The sequence below is a fragment of the Symphalangus syndactylus genome, chromosome 24 (assembly GCF_028878055.3).
Source record: "Symphalangus syndactylus isolate Jambi chromosome 24, NHGRI_mSymSyn1-v2.1_pri, whole genome shotgun sequence".
Lineage (NCBI taxonomy): Eukaryota > Metazoa > Chordata > Mammalia > Primates > Hylobatidae > Symphalangus > Symphalangus syndactylus.
Window position 1 is genome coordinate 27256638 of NC_072446.2, and position 21940 is coordinate 27278577.

The following is a 21940-nucleotide window of genomic DNA, read 5'->3' on the forward strand; positions in this document are numbered from 1 at the left end:
GGCTGGTCTTGAACTTCCGACCTCAGGTGATCCGCCTGCCTCAGCCTCCCAAAGTGCTGGGATTACAGGCGTGAGCCACCGTGCCCGGCCTCAAGCTGTCTATCTTAACCACATCTGCAAAGTCCCTTTTGTCATGTGAGGTGAAATTACAGGTGCCGGGGATTAAAACGTGTACATCTTTGCGGAGAAGGCCATTCTGCCTACCACATGGGGCTTGAAGCCAGGCTGACTGATTTCAGAGCAGCTGCTCTTAAGCACTCTGTGCCGGGCACCTTGCTAGGCTTGGTGAAGGGGAGAAACTGACAATTGAGAAAAACTCTTGAGCTGAGGAAGCTCCGGGCTAGAAGGGCTGAGGTCCACCTGACTGTAGCAGAAAGAAGGAACTTCAGATGAGAGGAGGGAGAAATCCTGGAGAGGTGATCCTTAAACGGTGGCTGGAATTTCCGCAGGAGGCCATGGAGGACCTTACAGGTGAGTGAAGCATGAACTATGCATGGTCAGGAGGGACTGGAGTATGGGGGGATGGGAATGATCATCTTACCTGGCCATGAGGATCAGATGAGCTAAAGACCTATGGACTTGGCATGTGACCTCACCTTGCCTTACCATTCATTTTACAGTTGGGGAAACTGAGGCCTAGAGGCCAGAGTTGCCTGCCCAAGGTCACACAGAGAGAAAACATCAGTTGCACCAGGAAGAAGCCTGGTGGGGAGGTCAAACTGGAGCAGGGTAGTCAACTGATAGGGGGCACTGAGGGCAAAGGCCAGGCTCCTTCCCTTCCTCTTCCCTGGAGCTGGCGGGCACTGGCTTCTCTGAGGTTTCTTTTCTCATGCTCTTTTCTCTTGCAATCTCCCTAGTGGCCACTGGATGGCGCCCGGAGCTCTGATTTGGAGCTGGGTCCTAGCGCCTTTGCAGGCCTTTGGCATCTGGCACTTGGGCTGCAGAGCCTGTCCTTCTCCCTTAATTTCCCCACTCTGGCAGCCCCACCACCGAAGTCTACAAGCTGCTTCTGTTCCCATGCATTGGCCCCATAGTCCTGGATTTGAAGACCAGCCCTGCTACTTACCAGGTGTGTGTTGGCGTTGACAGGTACTGGTTCCCTTGCTCACTTCTTGATTCGCTTCTCTCATTTCCCTTTTCCTCCTACCCGCTTTACCCTGCTGGATACAGGGAATTCCTGTTCCCTAACCATGCCTCACATAAGGTCAGCTAGCCCTTGCTTCTTTGTTTATACCCCCATCTTCCATTATGGGATAGAAGACTTAGAAAGGACTCGTGAGTTAAGGAAAACAAACATCCATTAACCCAAGAACAGAAAGTGAGAACCCAAGTAGCAGTGTGAGGAGAGTGACGCTGCCAAGAAAGCTTAGATGGAGAAGGCACCGAGCCCGAACAAAGACCCCCAGGCCCGGGTCTCTTGGTGCCCAGGCAAGCAGGGGTTTATGTGGCTTTCAGAGCCTGTTAAGATCAGGAACAAAGCATCTACATATTGGGGGGGTCATGAGCCCAGGTGTGTTCCAGGAGGGAACTCAGCGTCCTCAGCCCTCTTGGTTCCCCGGAGAGTTTGAGTCGTTAAAAAACGACAATATCTTCCCTAGTGGTTAGCAGAGATGCCACTTCTGAAGCTGTTTCTTAGACTTAGTAACATGAACTAGGCATGGCCTTGGGTGGGGAAGTGCAGGGCAGGAAGGGCCTGTAACTTCAGCCAACTGCTGGACTCCCTTTCTGAATTTCACCTCTGTGTTGTCTGGCTCTGTTTCTCCGTGGTTTTTGGCCTTTCTCTTCTTCTAATCTAGCTCACAGCTCTCTCCATTTCTGCAGCTGGCACAGCTGCTGTCTCCAAGGACTGTCTACTCTTCTGGCTCTTTGGACCTAGGATAGTGAAACAGGAGAGAGAACTATCAATTACCAAACACCAGCCCACATGCTGGGGGCCAGGCTGTGCCTTTCATCTGTGTTGTCTTGTTGAAACCTCTCAACCTACAGGAGGGAAAACCGAATTTGAAAGAGGCCAGTTAGTTGCCCAAGGCCCAGAGCTTCCAAGTTAGGGTTTGAACCCAGGAGGTCTTGATCCCAGAGTAGGCCCATTTCATATTTCTACCATTAAGTTATTAGGGACGAATTTGGGCTTTTTCAAAGAAATCTTTTTCAGGAAGCTTATGGAACAGACCAAAGCGAAGCCCAAGATCCGGTGCAGGTGAATGGCAGGAGCCACTCTGCCATTCGTCAGCAGCGCAGCCACCACGGGACGCTTTTGCCTCAGTATCCCCTCTTGTAAAACCTGTGGGCAGGCCAGGCACGGAGGCTCACACCTGTAATGCCAAGCACTTTGGGAGGTCGAGGCGGGCGGATCACAAGATCAGGAGTTCAAGACCAGCCTGACCAACATGGTGAAACCCCGTCTCTACTAAAAATACAAAAATTAGCTGGGTATGGTGGCATGTGCTTGTAATCCCAGCTACTCAGGAGACTGAGGCAGGAGTATCGCTTGAACCCAGGAGGCGGAGGTTGCAGTGAGCCAAGATCGCGCCACTGCACTCCAGCCTGGGTGACAGAGGGAGACTCCGTCTCAAGAACAAACAAACAAAACCAAAAAACAAAGCAATAACAACAACAACAAAAAATACCTGTGGGCAACGCCAACCTCATAGGTTAAAAGGAAAGAGCGAAGTCATTGATGAATGTGAACATGCACATTGGATGATCAGGAAGGGCCCCTTTCTTTTCAGGCCGTTACTTGCCCGTTTTCCACACCCTCCCACTCATTTGAAGTGGTGTGGCTTCAGATTCCCAGGCCCAGTGAAGAAGTTGGGCCACGTCACACAATGAAAAGCAAATTGCTGTTAAATACACAGAGGAGGGCATGAGCAGCTCAGCTTTATGGAGCCCAGGAAGGCTTCCTAGAGGAGGTGGCAAGTGAGCTGCACCAGCAAGGAAAGGTAGACATTCTGCAGATGATAAAGGAGGAGAGGGCTCCTGGGCACAGGGCTCGAGTGGCTTTTCAAGGGCATGTGGGGAGGGTGAAGCTGGAGAAGACAGTCGCCCTCAGTCTCCAAGGTGGATCATGCTGCATCCCATGACAAGGGCTTGTGGGTTAGTGGTTCTAACCCACAAGACTTCATGGACTTACGAATTACCTGAGGGTCTGTTAAAAATGCAGCCTCCTGCAGTGGGGCCCAGGAATCTTTGTTTCTCCCAGCTCCTGGGTGACACTGTGCAAGTGATCAGAGGAAGAAAGGAGACTCAAAGCTTCTGGTGATGCACATGAGTGCAGGGCAAGGGCTCAGTGTCCTTCACCAGGCAGGGGAGCAGACTAGGGTCTCAGGATCTTGGCTGTGGGCGTGTACTAGACCCTGCGCCCCACATTAGCGGATGTGAGGAGCTAAGCTGAGACACAGCAAATGGGAAAGCAAATGTGAATGCCAGGGCAAGTATTACAACTTTGTTAGGAGTGACCAGGGGCTGGGCAGAGAGGGCAGGTTCAGTCACAAGGGTTTTAGTCCAGAGACATGTGCTGGAGAGGAGAGGGAAGGCTGGAAAGGGAGGTATGAGGAGCAACCGCTGGGAAGCAATTTTTTTGTTGTGGGAGGTGAGTGGCAGCCCTGGGGCTTTGGAAAAGGTGATAAAAAAGAACATATACTAAGGTCCTGACATTCTAAGGACTTATGAAGAACCCATTTAATTCCCATAACCATCTTAATTAGAAAAATATATTGTTATTCTTAATTTACGACAAAGAAACCCAGTCCCAGAAAGTAATTTGCAGAGCAAATAAGCCGTGGAGCAGAGACTCAAGTCCAGACTGTGTCAGTCCAGAGCTGGGCACTGATTCTTCATTCTAGGGTATCCCAAGCACATTTAAAACTCCTGGATCCATGAGCCACTGTTTCTTTCTGTTCTTCATCCTGCCCTGGACAATCCCATCTCCAGCCCACCTCATCCCTTGCTCTGCTCTTTCCCAGGTCCAAGATGGTTCTTTTTCCTGAAGTGGTGAATGGAACTGCTGCTGTTTATCCCTCTCTAGGCAGCCAGGGCATGCATGTTCTTCCCAGCAGCTGAGATGAAGATGGAAATTAATAGAGGATACAGACAGAAAAAAGCTAACAACTAACTAACTATATGCAGATAATAATTAAGGTGTATTTTCTCCCAGATGAACAAGATAATCTGAGTGACCCTGCTCCCTACTACAGGACTCCAATTCCTAATCTTGGTGGTTGCCCCCCAAAATGCCTTCCCAGTGAGTGTTTCTTGAATACCTGTTTTGGGAATATGTTAGGTACTGTGCTATACACTGGGGATTCAGTGGTGAAAAAGAGAGTCCTACACTGTCTTTAAGAAACTTGTGTTCTAGGAAGGGACAGACAACAAATAAGTAAATGAATAAGGTTTCAACTAGTGATCATTGCTGGGAAGATGATGAAATTGAGTAAGGGTGGAGAGCTGCGCTGTCCGCAGGATTTCTGTGATGGTGGAAAGATTCTATGTCCTTGCTGTCCAACATAGCAGTCAATATATGGAATGCTTGCAATGTGACTAATGTGACCAAGGAACTGAATTTTAAGTTCTATTTTAGATAATTTAAATTTAAATAGCCCCATGTGGTTTGTGGCCGCTGTGTCACTTGTCACAGGTATAGAGAACACCTGGAAAGGGGAGAGATAATTAAGTGAGGTGGTCAAGGGAGACTCCCTGAGGGGGTGAAATTCAAACTGAGGTCTGAGAGGGAGGCAGCCTTCCATTGTTCCAGGGGGAGAGAGTGCAGATGTGGGGGCCTTTGGGGGTAAACAAAGCTCGAAGTTCTGGGGTGGAGAGAAGGCTTGTGGGCTGGCATTCAATGGGTGAGGTAGCATGGTGGGAGCTGATGGTGGAGGGCTGGTGGGGACCGGGTAACTGGGGCATGGCAGGCTGCGGCGAAGTGGGCACCCCTCATTCCCCTTAGCAACACAGCAGGTATGGCTGCCTGCCCTTGCCTGCTCCCTTCTCTCTCAGGGCTGTGGGGAGGACTAGATGAGACCAGGTGACGTGCACATGCTCTGTAAGTTGTACAGAGCTGCCAGGTGGTGGCTCACGCCTGTTAATCCCAGCACTTTGGGAGGCCGAGGCAGGTGGATCACCTGAGGTCAGGAGTTCGAGAGCAGCCTGACCAACATGGTGAAATCTCATCTCTACTAAAAATACAAAATTAGCTGGGCGTGGTGGTGGGCGCCTGTAATCCCAGCTACTCAGGAGGCTGAGACAGGAGAATTGCTTGAACCCGGGAGGTAGAGGTTGCGGTGAGCCGAGATCACACCATTGCACTTCAGCCTGGGCAACAAGAGCAGAACTCCGTCTAAAAAAAAAAAAAAAAGAAGTTGTACAGTGCTGCCCATAAGGGTAGAGCTGTGGTTCTGAGTGTGATCTTGGGCCAGCAGCATGAGCATCATCTGGGAACATGTTAGAAATGAACATTCTTGGGCCACACCCTGGATCTACTAGTTTAAAGCTCTGGGGGTGACGCCCAGCAATGTTTCCAAAAGCCCTCCGGGTGGCTGTGATGCAGGCTCAAGTTTAAGAGCAGCTGCAGAAGACTGGCGGCAATCACCTCCTCCTCCTCCTTCTCATCTCAGGCCCCCAACAAATTGTCCTTCCAACTCCAACCCTGGCAGAATTCCTTGGTGGCTCATTGCGTGCCCTAGCCCTTCTTCCCTCAGGGCTAGCTCAATTTTTGGCATCACATACACAGACTAAAACAAACACAAAAAAAATCACATAGATAAAACCTTTGTATTAAAAACATTTTCACCATACAAGCCATCCAGGGTCATCGTTAAAATAAAACTTAGGCCGGACACAGTGGCTCACGCCAATAATCCTAGCAGTTTGGGAGGCTGAGGTGGGCAGATCGCTTGAGCTCAGGAGTTTGAGACCAGCCTGGCCAACAAGATGAAACCTCATCTCTGCTAAAAATACAAATATCAGGTGGTCATGGTGGCATGCACCTGTAGTCCCAGCTACTTGGGAAGCTGAGGTGGGAGGATAGCTTGAGTCTGGGAGGGGGAGGTTGCAGTGAGCTGAGATTGCACCACTGTACTCCAGCCTGGGCGACAGAGTGAGACTGTCTCAAAAAATAAATAAACAAATAAAACGTATATAGCATAGAACCTATCAAGTGAAAAAATGATCCCCTGTTCCCATTAATCCTATTCCCTAGAGATTACCACAGAATGATTTCTTGTGATTCCTTTTAGATGTCTGCTATGCCTATAGAGGCAGCTAACGTAGTGCTCCAAAACAAGTTTACTTAGTTTAGAATCCCAGGTTTACTTATTTGTCAAATAAATTGGACAAGTTGTCTCAGTGTTGTCATTCAGAAAATGAAGTTAATAATAGCACCAACCTCATAGAATTGTTTTGAGGATTAAATTAATTCAAATAAAGCAATCAGGAGACAATCCACTTAACATTCTTACAACAGTGCCTGGCATATAGTATGTACAAACATGAGTGTTTGTTAATAAATAAAATGCACGTCTGAGGTTTAATTATTCTATGCCTTTTCCTTGGGGATATAGTCTTGAGAGAATAAGCCAAAGGTGCAGGAACAGTTGGAAAGTCATTTACGATGGGGATGATATTGAGAGCCACTGAAAAAATCCTGACCAGATGATTCTTGCCGGTGCCTTCGGCTGACTTTCTTGGTTTCTGATCATTATTTCTTATTTTTTTTATTTTTATTTTTATTTTTTTTTGAGATGGAGTCTCACTCTGTTGCTCGGCTGGAGTGCAGGGATGCGATCTCGGCTCATTGCAACCTCTGCCTCCTGGGTTCAAGCAATTCTTCTGCCTCAGCCTCCCAAGCAGCTGGAACTACAGGTGCGTGCCACCACGCTCGGCTAATTTTTGTATTTTTAGTAGTGACGGGGTTTCACCATGTTGGCCAGGATGGTCTCGGTCTCTTGACCTTGTGATCTGCCTGCCTCAGCCTCCCAAAGTGCTGGGATTACAGCCATAAGCCACCGTGCCCAGCCTCTAATCATTGTTTCTATAAACTCCCTGGTATCTTTGCAAAGCTTCTAAGTTGCACAGTTTCAAAAAACATAGCAGGAGGGGGATATTTACATGGAACCTAGTGTGGATGGTGCACCCTGGAGTTGTGAAATGGTCTGTCTGATATCAGCCAGGTGTGGCATGTCTGTTGCTTGCAACCAAGAACTCTGACCATGCCTTGCTCCATTCTTTCTAAGGGCTATGTAGTATTCTACTCTATGTATGTGTTGTATTTCACTTAATCATTTCTTATTGATGGATATCTGGATAGTTTAGCTATGCTACACTACACAGACAAATGCAATGACACACTTCTCAGAGCCTATTGTCCAGCCCCCACTTGCACCCTATCCCCTCTGCTTTTTTTTTTGGAGACAGGGTCTTGCTCTGTCACCCAGGCTGGAGCGCAGTGGCACAATCACAGTTCACTGAAGCCTTGCTCTCGCAGGCTCAAGTGATCTTCCCACCTTAGCCTTCTGAGTAGCTAGGACTACAGGTGCATGCCACCACACCTAGCTATTTTTTTCATTTTTTGTAGAGATGAGATCTCACTATGTTGTCCAGGCCGGTCTGAAACTCCGGGGCTCAAGTGATCCTCCCACCTCAGCCTCCCAAAGCTCTGGTATTATAGGCGTGAGTCACTGCGTCCGGCCTGAAATGGGCTCTTTATCTTACATGATCCTATGTAGTGCTCATGCCAACACTGTGAAGTTTGCATCAACACTTTCCCTCTACAGATGAGGCAACTGAGGTCAGAGAGAGGATGAGATGTGCCCCCAAACCATCAGTGAACCCCTTGATGGGCAGGGCTCTTGCCACTTCATCAGGGTGGTCAGTAATGGGGAGAATGTTTGGGGTAAAAGCAGGGGCCTTCCCTTGACTCAATACCAGCTGGCAAAAGGCAGAGGTTCTTGGAGGAGAGAGATAAGTCAGGGAAGGACTCATGGGAGTGCTGGGGAGCCTTCCGCTGTCAAGTCAGCTGCTTTCCAGAGGGCAAGAGGAGAGAGAGGGTGGAGGACAGTTGGCATGTGGATTGAGGAACAATAATGATGATGATGCTAATAATCACAGTGACTAATGTTTTGGGCGAGTCACAAAGCAATTTCCTATTGTGTTCAGCAGAGCCACACAACCATCCCCTTGGAGGAAGACAAGGCAATGTGGCTATTCCCATTTTGCAGAAGGGAAAATTCAGGACTGGAGAGGGAGAGGAACTTGCCCAAGTTTACATGTCAAGATAATTGTCGTGCTGGGTGGGGCCAGACCTTTTGGGTCCCAGCCCAGGATCTAGCTCCCTCCCATGGGCCACAGCTGTGGCTGGCAGAGAAGTGCAGCCTTTGTCAGGGCTGAAGCCCAGCCACACCCTCTCTCCAACCTCAGGTTGGGTGCCAGGCAGAGGGTTTGGACTGAAGGCTGGGGATGTCAAAGGACAGAGGGGTCTGGTTTGAGTGGGGGCCACCCCCCAAGTCATCCACATGTCCTCCAGATCTCCCTGACCCCTCCCACTGGCTGACTCGTGGCTGGTTCTGCCCCAGGATCTGATTCCATGGGTTTGGCCTGGATTCTGCTCCTCGTGGAGAAAGTGTGTGTGTGTGTTTCCATGTATATGTGTTTGTGTGTGTGTGGTATGCTTCTGTGTGTTTGTGTACGTGTGTGTGTTGTGTATATGTGTTTCTGTGTGTGTATATGTGTGTGTATGTATTTGTGTGTGTGTACATGTGTATGTATCTGTGTGTTTCCATGTGTATGTGTTGGTGTGTGTGTTGTGTTTGTGTTGTGTGTTTGTGTTGTATGTTTGTGTGTGTGTATTGTGTGTTTGTGTGTTTCCATGTGTATGTGTGTTTTGGTGTGCGTTTGTGTTTTGTGTGTGTGTGTGTGTGAGAGAGAGAGAGAGAGAAAGAGACACCTCTCCTGGCAGTGGTCTTCACTCATGCTGGCTCTTCCCCACACCCTTCCTCCTGGCTTAAGCTTAGCAGTCCCTCTGCTTGAAGAAAACAAGCGTCCTTCATGAATAAGGGCCATGGAGCACCTACTATGTGCAGGCTCTGTGCTTGGAGCTTTCACCTCCATTGTTTTCACTTGAGCTGCACCTTAACCCTTCCCATTGGGTTTCCCTGTTACCCTCCCATCCACGTCTTCAAAATCAACTGTGGCCCAGGATTGAAACTGCTAATTTCATCAAAGAAGGAAGGCTGTGGGTTTCAAAGAAGAAAGTGGAGCTACATCACTTTCATTTTGCCATCTTTAATCAGAAGTTCTTGTATTATTTTTCTAATAAAAAAATCACTGGCTAACAGGTGTCTGCCCTACTGTTGGAGGCACCTGCACCTGGGCCCTGGGCATCACGGCCAAGTGAAACATAAGCCCTAATGCAAACCATCCTTCTTCTACTATGTTTAATTTAAATATTTGTATCGAATATAGAAACAACAGGATGGGAGAGAGAATAGAAAGGAAAAAACAGACAGTAAGCAAACAACACCTTTAAAAAAATGTGTGAGGTAAATTCAAAGGGGCCGATGTGTTATTGGAAATAATTCTGGATGATGACATTTTGCAATAGAAATGAGAAAATTGAGACGCTAGTTAACTTTCCCCAACAGAGACTGTTCATGTCCCTCTCCTCCAGAGGATGTCACATCTATTTCAAAGAGTCACGTTGCCACTGGGAGGCATACAGAGGACTTGTGGTCTCTTTGTTCCTTGATGTCTTGTATACCCATTGTAATTTCTTATGCCATGCAACCCAGAGAAAGGAGTGGTCTTTTATCTGTTTTTGTTTGTTTGTTTGTTTGTTTGTTTTTTTAATTTGAGACAGAGTCTCACTCTGTTGCCTAGGCTGGAGTGGAGTGGTGAGATCTTGGCTCACTGCACCCTCCACTTCCCAGCCTCAGGTGATCCTCCTTACCCAAGTAGCTGGGACTGCAGGTGCACACCACCACACTCAGCTAGCTTTTTTTTTTTTGCATTTTTTTTTTTTTGGTAGAGACGGGGTTTCGCCATGTTGCCCAAACTGATCTCGAACTCCTAGGCTCAAGTGATCCGCCTGCCTTGGCCTCCCAGAGTGCTGGGATTACAGGAGTGAGCCACTGAGCCTGGCCAAGAGTGGTCTTGAGATAGCAGAAATAGTAATTGACTAAAACATCACGTGCATTTCCACAAACAAAAGAGAAACTAATAATATCTTGTTATACATAACTCCAACCGTTTTATTTAGGCATTTTATAAATGGTACAAGCACCTGTAAGACTTTTTGGTATATATTTCCATATTACTTTCTATTTTTCTTTCTTTTTTTTCTCTTTGAGACAGAGTCTTGCCCGATTGCCCAGGCTGGAGTTCAGTAGTGCGATCTCGGCTTACTGCAACCTCCGCCTCCCGGGTTCAAGCAATTCTCCTGCTTCAGTCTCCTGAGTAGCTGGGATTACAGGAATGCACCACCATGCCTGCCTAGTTTTTGTATTTTTAGTAGAGATGGGGTCTTGAACTCCTGACCTCCAGTGATCCACCCGACTTGGCCTCCCAAAGCGCTGGGATTACAGGCGTGAGCCACTGAGCCTGGCCCCTTATTACTTTTTAGAAGGAGTGTGCATGTATGTACATTTTATGGATTTTCTCTTCCCCAGAGAAAGTCATTTTGAGGATACAGTATATCATATAGCAAGGGCTAACACTTTAGGGCCAGGCCCACCCCAGTTTGAATCTCTGCTTTGCCACTTTCTAGCTGCAGCATGTTAAAAAAAAATCTCACTTGTAACTCCGCTGAGTCTGTTTCTTTAAAAAAAAAATGATAGTACATCTTGATTTGTAAATGTCAACCCACAATGCAGGGGTTAAGTTAGAGCATGCACGTGAAGCGTGGTGCAGAGGGCAGTAGTAACAGCAGGGTAACAGTAGCAAACACCTATTGCGTGATTGTTATGTGCCAGGCACCTTCTTTAATCCTCAGAATTGGTGTATGAAGTAGGCGTTGTTATTTTCCCCATTAAACAGCCAGGAAGGGGAAGGCTAGGACCTGAACTCACCTCTTGGTGCAGCTTCGATAAATGGAAGCCACACAGAAGAGAAGCTGGGACAACCTCATTGGCTTGCAAGGTCTTAGCGAGAGACTTTCTGGGACCTGGCAGTGGCAAAGAATTCAAGGAGGCCTGTCTAGATTGACATATAATCTGGGATGAGAGGCCAGCTGGGGACACCTCCTACTTCAGAGGTGAAGTATATGGGAAGATGTATGCATTGTAGGGACAGGAGGGAGGCAGGGTAGCCAAGAGCAAAGGAGCAGGGAGGAAATGGCAGGAGGGGAGGTGGGAGCCCAGTCTGGGGCAGGAATGAAGGGCACATCAGAGTGAGTACAGAACATAGAATTAGGCAGGGTAGAGCTCGAACTTCAGAGGGCTGGAGGCTAATGTGCTGCAGCCATGTGCTGGGGGCAGGCAGCATTCAAGCGGGGAAGGACTCCAGGGTCACTTTGTGTTAGATCCTAATATTAAGAGATGGAGGGAAAGGTGGACCCCTTCCCCTACCCCAATGTGTGGGTTAATAATATTTCAATTTAGGAAATTACAGGTACTTCATATATAATTTTATAATCACATTCTGAAGGTAGGATGAGTTAGATTTCCAAATGGATTGGATACGGAGTGTAAAAGTAAGTGAGGAGTCAAAGATGATGTCAAGATTTTTGGTTGGAGTGACTAAAAGGATGATGTCATCATCAACCGAGATGGGATAGGCAAGGCAGTTCTGGCAGGTGAGATCACCTCAGGTGAGGCAAAGGAGCCTCAAAGAAATTGCAGTTTTAGATCTACTAAGTTCGAGATGTATATGAGGCATCTATGTTGAGACATCAGGAAGTCAGTTGGATATATGAGTTTGGAGTTTAGGTGAGAGGGCTGGGCTGGAGATACAAATGTGGGAGTCATCAGCATTCAGCGGTACTTGAAGCTATGATACTGGTGAGAAAAAAAAGAATGAGATCATGTCCTTTGCAGGAACATGGATAGAGCTGCAGGCCATTACCCTTGGCAAACTAACGCAGGACCAGAAAACCAAATACCACATGTTCTCACTTACAAGTGGGAGCTAAATGATGAGAACATATAGACACATAGAGGGGAACAACACACACTGGGGCCTGCCTGAGGATGAGGGGTGAGAGGAGGGGGAGGATTAGGAAGTATAACTAATGGGTATTAGGCTTAATACCTGGGTAACAAAATAACCTATACAACAAACCCCCATGCCATGAGTTTACTTATACTACAAACCTGCGCGGGTACCCCTGAACTTAATAATAGTTAAAAAAAGGAAAGAAATGAGTATGGATAAAAAGGAAGACCAAGAGCTGAGCCCAGGGATCCCCAGAATTTGGCGTTTGGGGAGGAGAGGGGGAACCAGCAAAGGAGACTGAGGGAGCAATCCATGAGGAAGGAGTAAAACCAAGACATGCTGTCCTGAAGCTAAGTGAAGAAAGTAAATCAAGGAAGAGTGAGCAATCACCCATGGCAAGTGCAGCTGGTGGGCCAGCGAGGACTGGAGATGAGAACTGACCATGGATTTAGCAAGCTGGAGAACAATGGTAACTTTGACAAAGACATTGTCAGTGGAGTGATGAGAAGGTGGTCGTGGGGGCAGACTGGTTAGAGTAGGCAGAGGCGAGAGAGGATGGGAGGTGATACGGTTTGGATCTGTATCTCCACCAAATCTCATGTTGAACTGTAATCCCCAGTGTTGGAGGTGGGGCCTGGTGGGAGGTAGTTGGATCATGGAGGTCGATTTCTCATGAATGGTTTAGTGCCATCCCCTTGTGCTGTTCTCGTGATAGTGAGTGAGTTCTCATGAGATCTGGTCATTTAAAAGTGTGTGGCCGGGTGCAGTGGCTCATGCCTGTAATCCCAGCAGTGTGGGAGGCCAAGGCGGGTGGATCACCTGAGGTCAGGAGTTCAAGACCAGCCTGACCAACATGGTGAAACCCCGCCTCTACTAAAAATACAAAATTAGCCAGGCATGGTGGTGGGCACCTGTAATCTCAGCTACTCGGGAGGCTGAGGCAGGAGAATTGCTTGAACCCAGGAGGCGGAAGTTGTGGTGAGCTGAGAGTGCACCATTGCACTCCAGCCTGGGCAACAAGACTGAAGCTCTGTCTCAAAAAAAAAAAAAAAAAAAAAAAAAAAGTGTATAGCACCCCCACCCTTTACTACTCTCTCTTGCTCCTGCTCCTGTTATGTGAAACACCTGCTGCCCTTTTGCCTTCTGCCATGATTAGAAACTTTCTGAGGCCTCCCCAGAAGCCAAGCAGATGCCACTATGCTTCCTGTATAGCCTGCAGAACCGTGAGCCAATTAAACCTCTTTTCTTTGTAAATTACCGAGCCAATTAAACCTCTTTTCTTTATAAATTACCCAGTCTCAAGTATTTCTTTATAGCAGTGCCAGAACAGATTGATACAAGCAGAAAGGAATTAGAGACAGCACGTGTGCATATCTCTTTGAGGAGTTTTGCTACAAACAAGTTTTTTCTCCTTGTCTAAGAAATTCAACTAAGCCTGTAAAGAGATATGTAAAAAAGCCTTACCTTTTTTTTTTTAAAGAATAGTTTCAGGCTTACAGAAAACTTATGAAGGTTGTACAGAGAGTTTCCAAATATCCCTCATCCTATTGTTAACATTTTACTTTAGTATAACATATTTGTCACGACAAATGAACAAATGTTGAATCATTATTATAACAAGTCCAGACTTTATTCACATTTTCATAGTTTTAACCTAACATTTTTTTTTTGTTTGTTAGTTTGTTTTATTTTTGCTTCAGGATCCCCGTCCAGGATCCACATTAGTCATGGCTCTTCTGGACTGTGATAATTTCCCACACCTTCCTTGTTTTTGATGACCTTGATGTTTTTGAGGAGTACTAGTCAGGTGTTGTCTAGGATGCCCCTCAGCTGGGGTTTGTCTAATATTTTCTTTCTTTCTTTCTTTCTGTTTTTGAGACAGAGTCCTGCTCTGTCACCCAGGCTGGAGTGCAGTGGCGTGATCTCAGCTCAATGCAACCTCTGCCTCCCGGGTTCAAGTGATTCTTTTGCTTCAGCCTCTTGAGTAGCTGGGATTACAGGTGTGAGCCACCATGCCCAGCTAATTTTTTTGTGTGTTTTTAGTAGAGACAGGGTCTTACCATGTTGGCCAGGCTGGTCTCAACTCCTGACCTCAGGTGACCCACCTGCCTCGACCTCCTAAAATGCTGGGATTACAGGTGTGAGCCACCGCGCCCTGCCATTGTCTAATATTTTCTTATGGTTAGACTGCGGTTATGGGTTTTGGAAGGAAGATCATAGAGGTGTAGTGCCATTGAAAGAGATAACTTTAAACTTTTGACCTGGGTCTTAGCAAGGCTAAGGGGGGCAGTGTTAGGAAAAATGGAAAGCCCAGCAGTGAGTCTTGTCTCATTTCCCTATTTGAAAAGGGGAAAGGCACTAACATGGAAACACCCACCCTGTGGGGACATCCTGAATGGAGTGCAGGGTAGGCAGTGCTCAGAGCTCTCTACACCTAAAAAAAAAAAAAAAAAAGGCGGGAAGATGGGAAGGGGGAAACATTGAGTTCAGGCTTTTGACGTGTTTGTGCTAAGAGCAAAAAATTTTGGGCTTTTGTGATGGAAGCCCTGAGTCTAGGATTTTTTTTTTTTTTTTTTGAGATGGAGTTTCGCTCTTGTTGCCCAGGCTGGAGTGCAATGGCGCGATCTTGGCTCACCACAACCTCCGCCTCCCAGGTTCAAGCAATTCTCCTGCCTCAGCCTCCCGAGTAGCTGGGATTACAGGCATGTGCCTCCACGCCCAGCTAATTCTTGTATTTTCAGTAGAGACGGGGTTTCTTCACGTTGGTCAGGTTGGTCTCGATCTCCCAACCTCAGGTGATCTGCCCGCCTCGGTTTCCCAAAGTGCTGGGATTACAGGCATGAACCACTGCGCCTGGCCGGGTCTAGGATTGAGTCTTCAACTTTTCTTATTCCCAAACTTGATCTTAGCAGCTTCATCAGAGATGCTGATGTTCTAGGAATGGAGTGCATCAACCAAATACAGAGAAGACTCAAGCCTACACAGGAGCTTGTGGTTTATAACACAGCGGGAAAATACACGGCATCATTTGATCTTCACGACCCTCTCCAGATAGAGGCATTATTGTCTCCATTTTGCAGATAAGTTAAAGGGAGGTTGAAAGAGGAAGCAGTGACCTGCTGAGGAACACATAACTAGCAAGTGACAAAGAAGGGCCTAGAATCAAGGTCAGCTGAAATGAAGCCCAGAGTTCTTGCCACTCCTGGAGAGAGTCTGGAGCATAACCTAATAATTTATTCCATGGAGTATCTACCTGGCCACTGTTCTCAACCTCAAGTATGAGGTCTGGAGCCTGTCACCTGTCCTTCCCTCTATTATGGTACATGGAAAACCCAATTAGTCACTGAGAATGTTGCTGAGTCTCTTTCAGACATGCAGATGGGACTGCAAATTAGTACAGTTTTCCTGGAAAATAGTCTTGCAATCAACACCAAGGAATTTATAAATATTGGTATTCACTGACATCATAGTTTTACTTCTGAACATCTGCCCCAGGAAATATGGACCAATGGAAATACATAAAATATAGCAAAAAGTTTTGTGCATGATGAGATGATATTTATGTTAGGGCTTTTATAATAGTGAAAACTGGAAATAACATGAACAGGCAGTAGGGGACTGGCTAGGTACACTGTGGTGGACATTTTTACTGGATGGAATGTCATGTGGATAAGAAAGTGATGTTTAGGAAGGGTTCATAAGAGCATTGGAAAATGCCTGTAAGGAACAGGTTTTTTTTTCTAGAATATTTGGATGTAAGAAATGTTTTGTTTGATTTTTTTTCTAAATTAAATTAAATTAAATATTGTTTTACCCCACCCCACCTACTGGTGTGATATATAAGTCATTTATATCATGGAGCCTCTCTCCCATTTCCATTGGCTCCTACAAGAATCTCAAAGTTTATTAGGACCCTTCAAATCAGAGCAATAGCCTTTTCCCTAGCCCTTGATGGTCAGTACTGTCTACCATTGTTCTTTGACACACAATGCCACTGTCAAGTATGGCTCTCCATGATCTGCTTCAGGAAGACTACAGGTAGCACTTCTTCCAGCAATCCTCTCCTTTGACCATGGAAGTGGACACAGAAACCCTTACTTTTTCCTCAAGTCTGAAATATCTCTTGGACTGTGACATAGGAACACATCCCTACACCTCAGTTTTCTTATTTGTATAATAAGACCATAAAAGTAACTAATTCATAAAATTTACTGTGAGAATTAAATGAGAGATAGCATGTGGAATTGGACCTCAGCTCACTCTGATGCCAGAGTCTATCTTCTTTTTGTACCTGGGGCAGACAGCTAGTTGGATGGCCTCAGGAGCTGTTATTTTTTCAGGCTGCCATTGATTTTTAGATTTAAAACTTCTGCACTTCAAAAAAAAAAACTATTAAGAAAATGAAAGTCAGTCACTAGGACTTGGAGAAAATATTCACAATACATGTACCTGACAATGGATGATTATATTGTGCAAAGGATACGTGTATATTAACAGAATATAGATATATAAAGAGCACCTATGACTCAGTCACACAAAGACAAAACACAAAAAATGGCCAAAGACTTAAATAGATATTTCACAAAAGAAGATACATGAATGGTCATTATTGGCACATGAAAAGGTGCTTAACATTGTTAATTACCAGAAAATGCAAATGTAATCCACAATGAGGTATTACTTTGTATTCACTAAAATGGCTAAGACAAAATGGACTGACAATATTAAGTGATGGTGAGGATGTGAAGCAACTAGAATTCTTAAGCATTGCTGCTGAAAATGCAAAATGGTACAACCACTTTGGAAAATTTTGGTAGTTTATGATGAAGTTAAATATACAACTATCCTATGACTTGCAATTTTACTCCTAGGCATTTACTCAAGAAAAATGAAAGCATATGTCCATATAAAGATTTGAAAAGAATATTTAAAAATGCTTTACTCATAAGAGCCCCAAACTAGAAAAAATCCAAATGCCTGTCAATGGAAGAATGGATAAAAAGATTGTGGATAGCCATATAATGGAATATTACTTAGCAATAAAAAGGAACAGGTTGTCAACACAGGCAACAACATGGGTGAATCTCAAAAACTTTATGTTTAACCAAGAAAACTAGACAAAAGATTATATACAATATAATTCCATATATCTGATATTCTAGAACAGGCAAAACTAATCAATAGTGAAAGAAAGCAGATCAGTGGCTGCCTAGGGCAGGGATTTATTCCCCAGGGGGTAGCAAAGTTGATTATAAAGGAACACAAAGAAAATATTCCGGAGGGATGGAAATATTCTGTATCTTGCTGGGGCAGTGGTTACATGTGTGTATACGTTTATTAAAACACATCAACCAGTACATTTTATTGAATGTAAATTATATGTATGATGGAACTAAAAATGATTCGTGCTTTAGGGTTTAATAGTTTAGAGAATCAGCCGGGCGCGGTGGCTCACGCTTGTAATCCCAGCACTTTGGGAGGCCGAGCTGGGCGGATCACGAGGTCAAGAGATCGAGACCACGGTGAAACCCCGTCTCTACTAAAAATACAAAAAATTAGCCCGGCGTGGTGGCAGGCGCCTGTAGTCCCAGCTACTCGGAGAGGCTGAGGCAGGAGAATGACGTGAACCCGGGAGGTGGAGCTTGCAGTGAGCCAAGATCGTGCCACTGCACTCCAGCCTGGGTGACAGAGCGAGACTCCGTCTCAAAAAAAAAAAAAAAAAAAAAAAAAAAAAATAGTTTAGAGAATCCCCCTCTGGCCCCAGGCTCTCTTGTGGATAGTGTTCAGCTCTGGTTGACAGACACTTAATCTCCAGTGATCTTTTTTTCAAGGTCTTGTCAGAGCTCCAAACATCAATTCCTCATGAGAGATTGCAGCTTCCTTCGTTAGCAGTTTGATAAATGTGATGCCTTCCTCTAAGCCCTTGAGAGATTGCCAGAAACGCCCCAGTATATCTCTGATACAAATCATTTCTGGGGTGATTGTTGGTGGAAGTCATTCAAGCTCTCCCATTACCAGTCTATTTCCCTATCTTCTAACACAAACCTTTTCTGCCCTTGCCTCAGATTCCAGGTCTCATCTTCCCTGAGACCTCAAGCTCCCCTCTGTAGGGATTTCATCTCTGAGAAGCACCCTCTTACCAGCCTACATAGAATTTTATTCTGGGAAATCATTGGGGGCGGGGGAAAATTTAACAAGTACAAGTCAGGAATGGTTTAGGTGGGAAAACCCCAGCTGGGGAGTGGCTGGACCACACAGTTGTTATCTGTGTAGGAGGAGACGTTGCAGTCCCATCTGTCATCTGTCACCCATTGATTATCAGGGAGGATTTGAATGATCTGATCTTTCCTTACTTTTCCTCATTTCCCAATCTTTTTCTTTGTCATCCAGCTTAGCAGAGTTTTTTTTTCACTGTGGCCAACACTACCATGAGGGCATCTGGCCACCAACCCAGTCACCTAACCCAGACTGGGGGTGATATGCCAGTGCCTTTATCCCAGCTTGGTACAAGTTAGCATTTTTAAAGGACTCTTTCTAATTAAGAACAAAGAAAACCATAAATGTCCAGCCACTGTTTAGAGGCCCCAGGGATGGGCAAAGATGGAGAGCGAAGTGGCTTCTTTCTGAATGCATTCATTTGTTCATTCCACAAGTTATTTTCTGCATCTAATGTTTATTGAGCACTGACTATGTGTCAGGTCCTATGCCTTGCATCTAAGATAAAGATATGAACCAAACACAAAGCATTCCTACATTCATAGAGCTAGCATCCCTAGTTATTGAGTACTGGGTGTGTGTTATTTTGCTATGAATACAGAGGAGAAAAAGATTGATACAGTCCCTACTCTCAAAGGGTTCTCAGTCCAGTGCAGGGAGATACAGATTAACAGGTAGATGTAACGTAGAAAAAAGGAGAAGGTTGGGGAACATCAGAGGAGCATCCAACAGACAAGGAAATCAGAATTTAAGTGATAGAGGCATGAACTAGACTTCCAGCAATGGGTCTTAATCTTTTTGGGATCTAAGCCATTTTGAAAAGCTGATGAACTCACTCCTCTGAAAAATGCACACGACAGTGGCATATCATTTCCTGAGATTTATGGATCCCAGAAGGGATCCAAGGACCTCAGGTAAAGAAGCCCTGACAGAGAAATAAGGCCTCAGAGTGGAGTCAGGGGACAGCCAGAATGGCCCCATTTAAGAAAGAACCCCCTGCCCTTCCCAAAGAAACCTGCTTGGAGGTGGGAGCTGGCTAAGGGTTCACCTCTACTGGGGCTGGGGGAATGGAAAGAGCATGGCATTTCCTGGAGGCCCAAGAGTGTCAGTGCTAAGAGGGGTCTTCACCTTGACTTAACCCAACCCTACACACTCTTTATACAGATGGGAAAATTAAGGCTTGGGAAGGGCAATACCTTACCCCTCCCAAGCCATTCAAGATTATGCATTGAATCAGAAACAAGGTCCCAAGAATTCTTGTCTCTGAGCTTCCATTCAGAGAGAATGGTGCACAGAGTAGAGGGACTCCAGCCAAAGTTAAAGATAGCAAAGTTAAGTCAGTGAAGAGGAGAGAACTGCAGTCTTAGACAGAGGAGACAGAACCAGATTGGGCTGGTGGTCAACTAGTCTGAACAAGATCTCCCCAGAGATGAGCATCTGAAGTGACAGAAGAGCATGACATCCCCTCTGAGATCCAACCTGGCAGGAAGGACATTGTAATGATAATAATAATAGCCACTCTTTTAGACTTACTGCAAGCCAGACACTGAGCTGGGTGCTTGATGATTGTTCTGCCATTTACTCGTCCCGATAACCCTAGGAATGCATGAGTAAGTCTGCTTCACATAGGTTAATGAAAACAGCAGAAGTCTCTTCACTTGCCCAAGATCACACAGGAAACAAATTGCCGAGCCAGTCTTTGAACTCAGGTCATGCTAATCCCAGTCTACCTCTTAGTCATAATTGTGTCTATGTGTTTCTTATTCACATTTGTATTCCTAGTAGGCATTTGTGAGGGATTGAATGAGTAAACAAGAGTTAGAAAGAAGTATTGGATGCTGGCTGGAGAAGGCTCAGTTGGATTTGAGAAGCCAGATTGAGTCAAGAGGCATGTGGCAGCAGGGAACAGGCCCCAGGGAGTGCCCATGGGGGTAACTCTATCTGGCAGGTGATGAGCAGGGCTCCTCCTCTCAAGTCTCGGTTTTCTTCTGAGAAATGGTTGATTTGGCCTAGATGATCTTCGAGACGGCTTCCAGTGCTAACACACTATGGTTTTGGGATTTAGAACTAATAACCAGGTCAGGATGGCTCTGAGCTACTGATACAAAACCTGACTCTGACCCAGAGGGTACTTGGGGACTAGACGGAGGTGACCACAAAATTATAGGTGGACCAGGAAGACTGGGCACAGAGAAGGGAAACAAAAACCTTCCATTCTAGGTAAGTCTGCCAACAAAAATAGGAAAGTATATGCATAAAAATAATGCTGGGAAAGCAAGCTATTTCAGACAGTTGACAAAACCAAGGGATAACCTTTTCTTGAGTTAGAGCTAATTTTGGTTAATTTAATACAAGCCACAAGGCTGAAGTTTTAGAAAACCAAGATACCAAGAAACCAATCAAATAATTTTTCTGTTGCCCTAAAGTCTGTTTCCAAAACACTATTCAGCCATCACCACATTGATTCCAGTCCTAGTAATAGTAGGATAATAATGGTGGGAAGGAGCATAGAAGGTTTTTTATCATAACTTTATTTATTTATTTTGAGACAGAGTCTTGCTCTGTTGCCCAGAGTGCAGTGGTTTTGCCAGGATGATCTTGAACTCCTGGACTCAAGCAATCTGCCTGCCTTGGCCTCCCAGAGTGCTGGGATTACAGGCATGAGCCACTCCACCCAGCTATAATTTTATTTTTAAGAAAGGAAGTGTTCTTTTGTCTTTCCCGATCTCTCTTGATGCACAAATGATTGGCTGTAGTAAAACCTATGTTAATTCCACTACTCCCCTTGAGGCAGGTTCCATAGGCACGTCCTACTGTGCTTTGAAACTAAACAAGACAGCCAGCTGGCACAGTGTTTGCATAGAGAGAAACTTCTCACAGGTACTTTGTAATCACTTCATGTCCTGTTTGTTGCCACACATAAATTTTGTTTTTGAGAAATGTACGCCAATCTTGGTACAACTTGCTTAATTGTGATACTCAATTTAATTTCACTTTTAAACCAATACTGAGAAAAATAGTTGTTAGTGTTAGCAGGTTCCAGGATTATAAAAGGCATTTTGATTAGGGACCTCTTGAAACAGCAACAAACTTAACAATTAGGAGATAGGCTAGTTCACTCGAGACAAAATGTAAATAACAGCCTAATCCCCAAAATCACCTTGAAATAAGAATTTTAAGACTTTTAGGGGGATAAAAGGAATAAGATCCATAAAAAGAGAAGAGGTTCCACAAACGTCCATCCACCCATGCTTTCTTAACATCCATAAAAGACATTAAGAAATAAAACCAGGTAGATATGAATCAAGAACAGATGGATATGGAAAAAATAAGAATGTGTAAACACACACAATTCAAGTTTTAGAATGGGGGAAGAGAAAGTGAGAGGAGGATATTTAGAGAAGTAATGGGAGATAAAAATTTTTATTTTTATTTTTGAGGTGGGGTTTCACTTTGTCACCTAGGCTGGAGTGCAGTGGTACAATCTTGGCTCACTGTAATCTCCACCTCCTGGGCTCAGGTGACCCTCTCACCTCAGCCTCTGGATTAGCTGGGACTACAGATGCACACCACCATGCTCGGCTAA